This window comes from Aquila chrysaetos, chromosome 1 (genome assembly GCF_900496995.4).
Source record: "Aquila chrysaetos chrysaetos chromosome 1, bAquChr1.4, whole genome shotgun sequence".
Taxonomy (NCBI): domain Eukaryota; kingdom Metazoa; phylum Chordata; class Aves; order Accipitriformes; family Accipitridae; genus Aquila; species Aquila chrysaetos.
The window spans coordinates 25,200,300-25,206,640 of record NC_044004.1 but is presented as its reverse complement, the minus strand read 5'-3'; positions in this window follow the sequence as shown (position 1 = coordinate 25,206,640).

Here is a 6,341-nt window from a genome sequence, read left to right as displayed (position 1 = left end):
GCAGTGTGGTCTCATGGATTTTTCCCACAGTTCAACTATAATAAATGTGGCAGTATAAGAAACATAAGAATTAGGATTCGAGAAGTATCCCCTCAATTTCACCCCACTGTTTTACATCTATTTTTGTTTTATGTTTTAAGATTTATTCCTTTACCATTAGTTATCCAACTTCTCTTTTTCTCCTCTCAGGGTCACGTGCATTGTGAGGCACCAGAAAGATTTTGATGCCCTTGACTGCTCACCAGGCTGAGAAACATGCCAACTTACTGGCCTTTTTTATGTCAGATATGAGCTCTGATACTTGATAGTGATGGAATACAGCCATGCACAAGTCACAGTAATGTTTTTTGGCAGGTTCTCCGAATTGTTTGTTTTTCTTAAGTTTTATTCTTGTCACTATTGCCTAAGGCACTGTGAGCAGAGTGACAAAACAGGCAGTGCAGCTCCATTAATGAGCTACCTGGGCTGTTCATACAGGAGAGCAATCAGCCTTCTCTTATTCCCCCAGGACATTAAATTAAGGTTGACAATGCATACATAACTGCTGCAGAGGTCTGATGACTAGGCTTAGTGCACAGTCCCTTTAATTGCATCCATACCTGTAAGCTTATAAAATAGCCTGCTTGCACCTGCTGAAGACATAGCCAGACCAATTTGGAACCACACAGGTACAAAAGCAATGTTTAGTGTATTTTGCAGAACTTACGTATTTTGCAGAACATGAATACACAACCTGACACCAAGCTGAGCCGGTGCAGTTGATACACTAGGGGGAAGTGATGCCATCCAGAGGGACCTTGACAGGCTTGAGAAGTTGGGCCTACGTGAAAAACTTATGGAATTCAACAAGGCCAAGTGTGAGGTCCTGCACCTGGATTGGGGCAATTGCCAGTATCAATACAGACTGGGTGATGAATGGATTGAGAGCAGCCCTGCAGAGAAGGCCTGGGCGATGCTAGTGGAGGAAAAGCTGCACATGACCCCGCAATGTGTGCTCGCAGCACAGAAAGCCAACCATGTCCCGGGCTGCATCAAAAGTGTGGCCAGCAGGTCAAGGGAGGTGGTTCTGCCCCTCTACCCCGCTCTCATGACACACCACCTGGAGTACTGTGTTCAGCTCTTGGGCCCGCAGTACAAGACAGACATCGACCTGTTAGAGCGGGTCCGGAGGAGGGCCACGAAGCTGATCAGGGGGCTGGAATACCTCTCCTATAAAGAAAAGCTGAGAGGGTTGGGGTTTGTTCAGCCTGGAGAAGAGACCTTATTGCATCCTTTCAATATATAAAGGGGGCTTATAAGAAAGATGGAGCAAGACTTTTTACCAGGGCCTGTAGTGGCAGGACAAGGGGCAACAGTTTTAAACTAAAAGACGGGAGATTTAGCCTGGATATAAGGTAGTAATTCTTTATGATGAGGGTGGTGAGACACTGGAACAGGTTGCCCAGAGAAGCTGTGGATGCCCCATCCCTGGAAGTGTTCAAGGCCAGGCTGGATGGGGCTTTGAGCAACCTGACCTAGTGGAAGATCTCCCTGCTCATGACAGGGGGGGTTTGGAGTAGACAATCTTTAAAGGTCCCTTCCAACCCAACCTATTCTATAACCTTTTTCTCTACATTCAAAGAAAGTGTATTTTACCTGTTCTGTTACTGTCTTTGACTGGGCGTCTTATATAGCTAGTTTTACTTAGCAACTTCTTTGCAGAGGCAGATTTAAGCATTGAGATCCATGAAACAAATTGAAGTGAAGACAAAGGCATCAGTAAGCTCAGGTGCTCAGGGAAATCATAGTCTTTTGTCTGCATTAAATTAGCGTTTTGAAGAACCTCATTGCATCAGGCTCTCTGCTTCATGTAATAAGAAACCATTTGTTCTAAGGAGATAATACACCCTGGCAAGGGCAGTTGCAGCTGTGGTTGTTCTGCCAGAGCCTCCATGCAGCAGGTGCAGAGCTGCTGGAGATAACTGGGTACAAGCCAGTCTAGGTCCAGGTGCAGTCCACCTGCATTCCCCAGTCCTGCACCTGAGTTAACAAGCTATGACGAGTTATAACTTGTTAGCTGTGAGTTACAAAGCTGAGCTAACATGATTAGATTGCATCCAGAGCTCAGCTTTAGATCTTGTGCCATGATGCATTCTGTGAACTCTCTGTTATCTCAGTGTTGCTCTCAGTTGGGCAGAGCACTACACTCTGCAAATGACTGAGGCCTCCATGTGAAGTTATTAATTTAAAAAACCCACCTTCCTCTGGAGATTTCTGCACCAGTGGTGCATTTTAGTCTTTGAGAAAGTTTTTGGTTCATGTGCTGTATTCCCCTACTCTTTTGAAGGGTTAATGTCTTTTAGATGGTATTACAACCTGATGCTGATGATATTGCAGGATCAGCTCAAGGGGTGCATTTTTCTTTAGGGATAGAAATGTTGGAAATACCATTTCTCAACAAAATTCAAACTCTTGCCACGCTTCCTATTCATGTGCCTAAAGATACAGATGTTCTCATCTAATCTTAGACTTCTGCCTACAAAACTTTCTTTATTGTTTTAGTTTCTCAGTTTTGTCTCTTACCAATATTGTTTAGTTATGGGATTTTTAGCCCCCTTTTTTTTTTTTTTTTTTAAATTGTATTGGCTTTGTGTGGCAAGGTTTTGGTAGCAGGCGGGGGTCACCGGGGTGGCTTCTGTGAGAAGCTGCGGGAAGCTTCCCCTGTGTCCAACAGAGCCAATGCGAGCAGGCTCTAAGACGAACCCGCCACCAGCCAAGGCCGAGCCAATCAGCGATAGTGGTAGTGCCTCTGTGATAACATTTTTAAGAAGGAAAAAAAGTTGCTGGGACACACAGAAATGGCAGCCGGAGAGAGGAGTGAGAACGTGTAAGAGAAACAACCCTGCAGACGCCAAGGTCAGGGAAGCAGGAGGACGAGGAGATGCTCCAGGCACCGGAGCAGAGATTCCCCTGCAGCCCTTGGTGAAGACCATGGTGAGGCAGGCTGTCCCCCTGGAGCCCATGGAGGTCCATGGTGGAGCAGATATCCACGTGCAGCCTGTGGAGGACCCCACGCCGGAGCAGGTGGATGCCCGAAGGAGGCTGTGACCCCGTGGGAACCCCACGCTGGAGCAGGTTTCTGGCAGGACCTGTGGCCCTGTGGAGAGAGGAGCCCACGGAGCAGGTTTTCTGGCAGGACTTGTGACCCCGTGGGGGACCCACACTGGAGCAGTGTGCTCCTGAAGGACTGCATGCCGTGGAAGGGAACCGTGCTGGAGCAGTTCATGAAGAACTGTAGCCTGTGGGAAGGACCCACGTTGGAAAAGTTCATGGAGGACTGTCTCCCGTGGGAGGGACCCCACGCTGGAGCAGGGGAAGAGTGTGATGAGTCCTGCCCCTGAGGAGGAAGAAGCGTCAGAGATAATGTGTGATGAACTGACCGTAAACCCCATTCCCCATCCCCCTGCGCCACTGGGGGGGCAGGTAGAGAATCTGGGAGTGAAGTTGTGCCTGGGAATAAGGGAGGGGTGGAGGGAAGGTGTTTTGAGATTTGGTTTTATTTCTCATTACCCTACTCCGGTTGATTGGTAATAAATTGAGTTAATTTTCCCCAAGTCGAGTCTGTTTTGCCCGTGACAGTAATTGGTGAGTGATCTCTCCTGTCCTTATCTTGACCCATGAGCCCTTTGTTATGTTTTCTCTCCCCTGTCCAGCTGAGGAGGGGGGATTGATAGAATGGCTTTGGTGGGCACCTGGCCTCCAGCCAGGGTCAACCCACCTCATTTATATATATCAGAAATGTTTATACCAGAAAGAGACACATCTATGCACATCTAACACATACAGAATGGTATCTAAAATAACTCATATATGAAAAACAGCTTTGCTGTAAGGAACTAAATTATGCATAGTAAAAAATGATGTCACTGAATTAACTGAAGGGCTTTCATAAGATTTTCTGTTATTTTTTTTCCCCCTTATGTTTCATAAGCTATTAAATTCCAATATCACAGTTTTGTTTTTTTTTAAATGGCTAAATCTAGATATAGAAATTGTAATTTCTACCCCTGCTGTGGAATGTTTCTTTCCTTTGTAAGGAAACACAGAAAGAAAATTAACTCAATCTCTGTCTGCATGAGTCAGACTAGGTAGCTTCCCCTTTAACTATTTGCTTGTTGTAGCACAGAAATGGAAGAAGAACAAGAGTTACAACACCAGCAGCAATGTGTTACATTCAGAGGTCTCCAACTTTATCTCAAGTCAACTGTGTGTGTGTGAACTCCATGACAGAACAGTAAACCCCATCTCTTCTCTTCTCCTCGTTTCTTGCCAGTCATGATGGCTGCTGTTACCTGTAGTGGGTGAGGGTAACAGGGCGTCTCAGACAGCACAAGTTGGCATCTGTGTACACCGCTCCTCTCAGTCCTGATGGAAATGGATTACTTCATATTGTCAGTGGCATCTTTGGAGCTTCTTGGTAGACAAAAAGGGGACAAGAAGAGAGGGTATTCATCATGCTCTTTTGTGAAGGAATTTTATCATGTGATTAGTTGAGGTGTTGGCTCCTAGACACATTCTGTTTTCTTTTAATATAGATGGGAAACTAATGTATTTTAAGAAGTGTTGGTTATTTATTAAAGCACTAGGAAGAATAGCAGCAACATAATTTAACAAATTGGATGAAAAGGATGGTCTGTTAAGGGTCTTTTGGGAAGTTGGAACACCTGCGGTGGTGGGGAAGCAATACAGTCTCAGTCTGTTTTGTTTTGGTGTTTTTTGTTGTTGTTGTTTTTCCCCCCTCTGGCAAGAAGTAGGTAGGGCCTGACTCTGAGAAATTGGTTTACAGTAGATGTGATGGTACAGTTCTGCAAATTTTACAGAAAGGGGAGTGTGGGGGACATCAAGAGATGTTATAGTCACTTGTGGTGTATTTAAATAAGCTTTCTGAAGAAAATCCACTTTTACCTGTGGAAGATGCTTTTTTGGGGGACTAAGCAGTTGAGTAGGGCAGTCTTAAAGTCATGTAAGAACCTACATCTTGGATACTGCCTAGTAAATGTTATAATAGTACAGCAAGCAGGTTCTGGTTTTTTGAATATGAGTGATGGGCATTGCTAGCAGTTGCCAGGTGTGACTTGCTGAGAGGTGATCAGAGGTGATCATCCACCAACAGCACACTTGGCTTTGTAAAGGTGCCAACGTAACAGCAGTTGCAAATGTGATTGATCATCTGATCTTGATGTTTTCTGTTTATTTCATTTAAAATTATGTAGCAAGGAACCTCAGAGAGTTAAATAACAGACCTGCCCTAATTACAGCTGTAGTGCCTGTTTTTACAGAGAAAACCTTAGGAGATTCACAGCTATTTGTGCCAGCTTCATCCTTTGACCTCCTTCAAAGACGTGCTGTTGCACATTTTCATGTCTCTGAAGTAGAAAAAGATCTCTGTTTAGTGGACAATCTGCTTACTTCACTGTCCCTCTGCAGAAAGTTTTTGCTTTGCTTTATTTACTTCGGTACTCCAGCACAAGGCTGTGGTGAATTTAAAAAAAAATAAATTTATAAAATAAACTCTGTGTGTGTGTGTGTATAAATAAAAGGTAGTAAACTCACCTGATTGACTTTTTGAAGCATGGGAGTGAAAAGTAGATAGATTTTATATTGTCTGGATATAACCTTATACTGTTACTATTACTATGTTTGCTTATTTTTAGCCTAGCTACACTGATTATATATTGGCAGAATCATTCACTACCTCTTGTGTGAAGTGTAATATTATCTTGTACCTCGGATTTACAATCTGACTTTGTACTCAGATAAGTATAGAGGAAGTGACAGTGTCTTGGGTATAACTTGCATGCTGAACACTTCTGGAAGCTTTTGTTATTAATCAGCCTTTTCCTTGTCTCAGCTTTCAATGAAGAATATTTTTAGCTGCACAGACCCACAGAATGACTCCTTGTAGCCACAGTTCTAGAAAGTAAAATTCAAAGTTTATAGAACTTCTCTTGCTCACAGAATTGTACAGTGCATTAGTTTTGTTTTGCACTTACACCCATACACTAATGAAAGACCTGCAAGTTCTCTGTTGAAGAATCAAGCCTGTAGATCCCTCTTCTTTGCTGATTATGATTAAAACCAGGGCTTCCCTAGTATAGGAATATCTAATGAATAATTATAATTTTCCCCCATTATTTTCATATGTATTCAAAAGTGACTGCATCTTATTTTCTTCTGTGGAAATTAGTACAAGAGCAGTATTCAAAGTAGTTGACTTATTTTACATAGCATTATAGAACTGCTAGATCATGCTTCCTTAAGAATATTCTAGCTTCATTAAAAAAACCTACCTAATTTACTTC